An 8401-nucleotide genomic window follows, 5' to 3' on the forward strand; every position below is an offset into this window, starting at 1 on the left:
CTTTTCTTTCCTGCTTCTACTCCACTAGATCTCAGAGGGAAATATCGTACTTGTGACACCATTACTACAACAGTAAAATCACATTATCTCACGTCAGCTGACATCACATGAGTCAGCTGACATCACTTGAGTCAATTTATGAGACCTCACACTGCATCCGGTGGATCTTCACACAGACTTTGATGTGCTAAATCAGTGGATTTCCTCTTAAATGTTAGCAGAAAAGTGGCAGAGAGAGAATACAATAGGCTGACTGATATGTGGATAGGGTTAGGGTCAGGTGAGGTTTACTGTATGGATATTTCAAGTGAAGCTTCTATTGCAGGCAAGGAGCCAGCTTCACAGCTAAGTATAAACTAAAGCAAAGCTTGTGTTTCCCATCTGGGAGCAGCAGAACACTGTAGTTGGAGTTGAGCGGATTTGATACCAGTTCAGTTAAGTTCAGGGCAGTTTAGTCCTTTGTTGCCCCAAGAGGGAAATTTGGCTTGCAGCTTTGTAAACAGGCACATCTAAACCCACATCAGACACATCCAACCAACAATAACTTAAAACAAAAAATAAGTAGAAATAAATAAATGGAAGAGTCAGAGCGTGACCACGGAGTCTGCAGCCGAACAGTCTGGACAGAAGCTGTGTACGGTAACATGTGGGGGACTTTTCCCTGGACAGTTGCTTGTGGTTTTCCTTTGCTGTTTTTCCTCAGCTGGAGGAAGTTGGGTGTTGTGACCAGAGTGCAAACGCAGCACCCTTGGATCCACCCCTCCACCTGACCTCTGCTGACCTCCCCCTTTCTGTCACGACGCTCAGGCTGCAGCCGCTCTACTAACATAGCTGGAGGAGCGTGTGGCCTGGGGGAGGCCATTAGTGCCGGCCTGAGTTTTTTTGTTTTTTTTTTTTCTGTCCTGAAACAGGATCACCTACACACACAGACACACTTCTGCTTAATAGGGGCCACTTAAGTCTGGCTGCAAACACCTCCAGCCCCCCTTCCTGCTGTCCACAATCACAGTCTCAACTATTTCCTTAAAAACCTCTCTGTCGCCCCCGATTCTCCCTCTCTATCTCCCCCTCTCTTGTGCACACGGTCTTTTACAAACACACCCGCAGGCATTCCAACACATTTGTTTCTGTTTCTGCGTCTGGCCGGTGTTTTACTCTTCCATCTTTGTCCTGAAGTGCTCTGACGCCAAAAAAAGTAATTAGGTCGCAGTTTATCTGAACAAAAATACGTTCAAAATAGTTAGCTTTCTCTCTTTTGAAAAGGATGTGTACACATGTGTCCTCAAACTGGCTGGATTAAGACTTTCTTTGTGGGGTCAACAGAGCTGAAAGCCTCAGATGTTCTCGCTATGAACTCATCCTTGAGCTTATTGAGCTAAAACATCTGGGCCCCCTACTTTCCCTGCACAGCTTTCCACTGAGCCCGGAGATGGATCCTTCGGGATTTGGCTGGTGGGCAAAACACATACAGTGTACGTACACACAGACACACACGCGCACACACACACACACACACACACACACACACACAGACACATACTAAAGCGCTCTGTTGAGTGACGGCACCTGAGAGTCTGTGAGCGCTGCTTATAGGTGCAGAAACCAACAGCAGTAGCCCGTTTGTCATTACTCCTGTTGATGTGGCCCATCTGCCTCCCTGTCATGTGGCGTCACCGCACCCAAATCCCAAGGTGCTTTGCGTGTGCGTGCGTCTGTGTGTGTGTGTGTGTGTGTGTTGGCTGGCTGATCGTCCCACTTAAAGCCCCTCAGGAAGAAGACACAGGGCGGCTGTGCAGAGCATGTGGTGTTAAAGGTATGACTCAACAACTGCGATCATTACAGAGTTGGGTGGAAAAGGCCAGGTCCCCTGCTGTCTCAGTCCATTGTAAACACTCACGACAGGCCAAGAGGAAGAACGTGAGAAAAAGAGCAAATTATGAGACGAGGACGGGGGCAGAGAGAAAGGGATGGCACAGACAGCCTCAGCAGGGGGGAAAGCTGTTCTCCGTATTAGACTGTCAATGAATCTCATTAACATGGCTTCGCTAATCAGCATCCGAGAATATTCCACTGAAGGCCATCCGCTCTGCTCCGCACCTCCTTCCTCTCATTTGATTACACTGATGCATAAATTCACCATGACTGTTTTTTACCCCCACTTTCTATTAAAAGAGCGCTATTTAAACCGAGAAAGCCGAGCACGTTGTTCTCTGCTTCCACTCCGTCCAGCAGCCTGTCTTTACATGTGAAACAGAGCTGTCGTTTAAGGATATCCACTCTGCGCCCGTCACATCAGGAGAGGCTCGTTTTCCACTGTTTCAGCCCCACTCAACAAGCAGTGGAAATGAATGGGCGCTCATGCTGAAAGCCTGTCTTTTCCATATGACAGCTCAGTAGATAAATACAGTCAAATCACTTTCAAACGTTCGCTCACGGTGACACTAAAAAATTTGGGCTTCTTAAACACGGTAAAGACATTTCAAAGTGTACTTTTGCTTTCATCTTTTTAGATTTGTTGACACCGCTTAATGGCGTCCCCTTCATATTATTGTGATCTATGTATGTATGGATGAGACGCACAAGGACGGCTGGGTGCTTGCATTTTCAAAATTTCAGGGCAGTTTTTGCAGCAGAAAGCCGAGGATGAAATCTCAGGGACAAAGAGTGCCACATGTGTCACAATGACAGGGCCCCAACAGGAACCTGGCTAGCTGTTAAACAGGAAGGTCTGACCCCATGAAGGGGTGTTCCTCTTTTTTGTGTGTTTTGCCCTGTGCTTTTCCTTAATGAGAGCAGCTGGTATCCAACACAAACAAACTCCAGCTATTGTCCAGAGACATCAAAACAGTAATACTTGATTGCCCTCTGAGAGATTTACATGGCACAAGATGAAACAGAGGAGAGGAGAGGTTGGGAGCGAAGAGTCATGCCAGAGACATTCCCAACACCACACATGCTCATTCTTTAATCATGATCAAGTCCTGCCAATATCGGGAAATCTGAATTCCAAAGGCTGATCGGCGTCAAATAGGACGAGCGAGGCCTAGTCTATCCATCAAACATCTGACGGAGTGACTAATGGGAGCTACTGAAGCTCCGCTTTCCCAAAACACCAAACTTAAACACCCTCAGCGTGCTCATAAAAGCAGCCTTGACTTTACATGCAACAGTTCTGACACGCATCTTTAGGTCCACGCTGATTTACTGTCTGTCCTTTAAGTCCTCTCTCTTTCTCGAGGCAGCGCTCCATAGTCCCGTGTGCTCTCAGGGTGTGTTCCTGGCACTGAACGTGCAGATAGGATAAATAAATCACACACAGGCCCTCTGGAGAGCAAAAAAAAAAAACTGACTGGAGCGGGCTACAGGGAATAAAGAAGACATCTGGCAGAGGAGCTGGAGCCTTCTGGTGAGGAGAAGAGGACTTATAGAAAGACATTATGATAGGACGACTAGTGGAGCCAGTTACACCAGCTCTTCATATATTCAACCATAGCCATTATAACATTAAGATTTGTAGTTACTCAATATTTACACCCAGTAACTGTCAGGGGTAGCATGTAACTAAGTACATTTTCTCAAGTAGTGTGCTTTAGGGAAATTGAGGGAATATTGCATGTTTCTTTAGCAATAACAATCCAAAAATATAACGGTAACAGAAGTAGTATAGAGTGGCTTTATCTAGAATATCTGCATTATGAGTACTTTTGATACTTTGTATTTGCTAATAATTCTTATCTATTTTACTTGTTAGTTAGTTTTACTTGTGAGCATTTCACAGTGTAGTACTGATACTTTTACCTGAGGAAACGATCTGAATGCTTCCACCACTGATAACTGCCAGGTGAACGCTAGTTGTTGCGCGACCTCAGCTAACTGAACCAGCTAACAAAGCTAACGCCAGCTTGCTAATGGCCTATTTAGAATGAAGAGTAAGAGACAATATGAAGTCTAATGTGGACAACACTCGATAAAATTATGTTTAAAGATTGCATAAACTGAATTTATCACCAAAATGGCACAACATGCCTCAAATTGCAAAATGTTTTGCCAGTAGCATTTTGCCAAAGCCCTGCCTAATGACATCAGCTACGTTAGCATAATCTGATATTTCACACTTCTTCTAAACTGCTTGGAAACACACATTTCTCTATGTTTGTACGTATAAATAAAACAAAGTCATATAAAAAGACTTGAAAGAGATGTTTGATATATCATTTGCCCCCTTAAAACTGTAAATGTCATGCTACAACTCCTGATGCTACACTTCATGTTTAGCTAGCCTAGCTGATTGCTTTTGAAGGTGTATCCTATCAATCAAATGTTTCGTTTTTACTAGCTAAGACATTTTTTAAAGTTTTAATGGCACAAACTGATTTGGGACACAAACTTATGGACTTGTGAGATAAAATGAACCACTGACCAGAAGGAGAGATCACATCTCTGTCAGCCAGCAGATGGGGCTTTTGCGAGGGGCGTTTGTTGTGTGATAGCACATACTGTTAGCCATCACGGAGAGGCCGCTGCATTTGTAGTCCATACACAAACACAGCCGTGAAAACTGGAACAGTTGATCTCCTATCAACCCTGGTCCCTGTGAGTTAGTGAATACAGATCCTATTACATGCTGAAGCTGCTGCATTCGGCAGAGGAGGGGGAAACACACAAACGCACCAACCTCCATCTGCTATGGTCAGCTCTGGCACAGAGTTGGCAACTCTTTCCAAACGGCGGCGCTTACTTTGTGTGTGCTTGTGTGTGTGAATGTGCAAGAGGAGAGCGAAAAGAGAAACAGAAGGAGATAGATGGAGCAGGGAGGGAAGTCAGGCGGAGGGGAGGGGGGAAACGAAGAAGAGGCGAGAACAGCCATCCGCAACAAATGTGCTGCGAGGCTTTCGTATCAGGGTGACAGGTGCATTATCATAGGTTAATGAGCAGCCTAGTGCTGCCTGTAGCTTCAATCAGGGGAGCGCTGCCTTCACTGCCACCTCCATCCATCAGATCAGACATAAAATCCCACACCAAGCATACACACTCTCATACTGCAGGTATATACAGTGTACCACAGGTGCACATACAAACACACAACATCGCTAAGCATTCACTGCAGATGTAGGTTATTACACATTGTGGGGTACACGGATGCAACTATATTGTGGCCACATTTTTATACAAGAGATTACAGCGCGAATCTGAGGTATTTATGGACACAATGAGAAATAATTAGCGCCTCAAGCACAGCCCTCAGTTGTGATCATCAAAAGATGTTAACTACAGCTGGTACTGCAGCCTGCGGTCGCTGTAGAAACAGACAGTGGTGCTGTTCTCAGATGCTTCATTTAAAGGCCCTGACAATATTTTCCTTCTCAATCAGATTCTGTGGGTCCTGTTAAATACTGAAGCTGCTGAATTCAGTAGAGGAGGGGAAGAAGACAGTTTTCACATGGTTTTTGTCTCTTTGCTCAGGTTTGGAGGCTCTGATGGAAAAAAAAAAAAGTGATGTCATGTATTTCCATGCACCAATCAGCATTTAGCAATATTAGTAGTGGAATTAGAAAGTTATGACGGTAAATGAAATCCTATGAAGACACACCCACACATTCTGATAATTTTCATTATCAATTCATCTACTAATTATTTCAGTAGTGAAAAATGTCCATCACACTTTCCCAGAACTAAAAGTGACGTCTTCAAATGTCTTGTTTTGTCAGATCAACAGTTAAAACCACGCAAAGAAAACCAGCAATTATTCACTTTTAGGCTGACAGTAAACAAAATTATTTGGCATTATTGGTTAAAAAAATTACTTAAACAATGATTTGATTATCAAAATAGATGCATATTGTATTTAATCCTCTGCCAATCAATTGGATTGACTAATTGTCATAAATATTTTTATGGAGAAAATTTTAAGATTTAAAACCAGGATTTTCAGGTTCTTCACTGGCTATCGCCACCTCAACAGCTAGCAATCATGTGGGCTACCAGCAACCAGCTAACATTCTAAGTTAAGCTAACTAGCATTGGCCTAGCCTTTCAAACAAACCAACCAAACCATATCTCCCTCAGCTAGCTCACCCTAGCAGGTAACACGACCCACTCCTCTGTCGATAATGCTGGGTTGCGACAGTCCATCAGTCTGCCTCTGCAACCTTTAACACCCATGTGTATCCAAAGAGAACCATTATTCCAGTTTAAGCCACCAGACCTCTGAAGCCTCCTGAGCTTCCTCAACTAAACAAGCAGCACATCTGTCTATAAAATCACCAACTAGCTTGTTACTTCTATTTCTTTCTTATGCATTGGTAGTTGCATTGTATTTTACAAAGCGATCATGTGTTTTTGATATAAAATCCTAAGTTCATTAATATTGTACGTAAAGTACTTGAGTAAAAATACTTCAACCACAGGAAATAGGTTTTCTTTGCAAGCTACTGCTTTTGTGGTGTTTTTGTGGAATATGTAAGTAAGTGGCGCACAGCTTTAGCTTCTTTCTCTCTAATTCCACACTTAAAATCGCTCTTCATGTCCATCTCCCCGTCTCTTTCTCTCTCCCACCTCCATGTCACCGGACAGCAGCAGAAAGTGTATTTTCACCGAGTCACGCTGCTGAAGATCACCGGTGTTTGGCGAGGCTGCAGGCTGTGGAGCTGCAGGGCGTGACTTCAGAGGTTTTTACTCACCGAGGGCCAAAGAGGCCACATGGAGAGGAGAGCTCGCCCTTATCACAATGGATTAGCCCACAAGAGGAACGAGAGAGAAAGGCATGAAGAGGAAAAGAGGGAAGGTGGCTCTGAGGGTGAGTCAGTATATCATTCTTCTCCAGTGCTGGATTCTACAAGCCGCTGGGCAGGAAATGAGGCGGAGGACACCCGCTGACCTGCAGCCACTTGCCGCCTCTCAGCCTATCACAGAAACAATTTAAACAGCTAATGGAACTAGGCTGATCCTCTTTCCATCTCATACAGGGGCACTGTGACTCATGCTGCTCATTTCTGATTAGAGCTCCTCAGGCTTTAAAGTAATCTACACCAGACAGGGGATAGACCGGGCTAGTTATGTTATTATACATATATATCAGACGGATACGTGTAAGTGGGTTGAGTGCACACTGTTTGTTTACGTATGATCCCAGAGAGAGATTAAAAACAGGAAAGCCAGCGAGGTTCTGCGCAGGAGGAAGGGACCAGGCAGATGGGTCAGCCTGCAGGTGGAGGTGGGGTCCATTGTGGGGTGACTGAGGGGCATGTGGGGGTGCCGCCTGAACATGTCCATGACACAATGTGAACAGGATGCCGGGAGGAAGAGCGCAGTGAGCCCCCCCACCATCATCTGTGCTGGATGAGCACCAGTGGAGCAGAGAGCTAACGAAAAACACACACTGAAAGGGAGGCTAATAGTTGCAGAGGGAACATCCCGGTAAACATACATCTCATTTGTATGCGTGAGCTCCATGCAGTGGTGTAAAATGCATGTACCGCATGCTCCATGCTAAGAAAGGAGAGGGTTACGGAAGTGCTACCTGCCCATCACACATTCTCGAGAGACATGTTTTCCAAATCAGCATATTCTTTTAAATCAGTGCAGGTGACTTAGTGCTTGCTGAACACGTGGACGTGACATCGTCATTATTCATCCTTTTATTTCATTTGGCCCCAGCGGGATCATCATCTGTCCCACTTCCTCTGCCCTGGACTCACTGACTGACAGTTATATGGATAAAACAGAGGAAGCTTTCCTTCCTTGTCGTGTTTGGCATGGACAATGTGTGTGTTTGTGTGTGTGTGAGATTTGATGAGCCCAGCAGCAGCAGCAGCAGCAGCAGCACCAGCAGCACACTATCCTGCCTATAGGCCCCACTTAGTTTTCCACAGCCTGCTTGCAAAAAAAATCCATCTCACAGACACAACTGCAACAATTTTTTTGATTATCAGTCTGGTGGTTCCATTAGGGCTGCAACTAGAGATTGTTACCATTAATCTAACATAATTATAATTATCTTGATTAAATGATTCATAGTTTTGTCGATAAAATGTCAGAAAAGGCGACTTCTCCAAATGTCTTGCTTGTCTGACCACCACTTCTAAATCCAAAAATATTTAATTTACCATCTATGACAAAGAAAAGCATGAAATCCTCGTACCTGAGAGGCTGGAAAGACCAAATGTTCTGTGTTTTTGCCTAAAAAATGACCAAAACAATAATTTGATTATCAATATAGCTGCCAATTCATTTTATGTCAATGCATTAATCATTTAATTGTGTTATCATTGCAGCTCTATAATCCATACAAAATACCCATCATGATTTCCCACAGCCCATGGTGACGTCTTTAAACAGACAAAAAGCAGCAAATCTTCAACTTTTAGGAGCTGGATATAATGAGTTTTGTGCCAGTATGAAC

This window comes from Chelmon rostratus, chromosome 6 (assembly GCF_017976325.1).
Source record: "Chelmon rostratus isolate fCheRos1 chromosome 6, fCheRos1.pri, whole genome shotgun sequence".
NCBI lineage: Eukaryota > Metazoa > Chordata > Actinopteri > Chaetodontiformes > Chaetodontidae > Chelmon > Chelmon rostratus.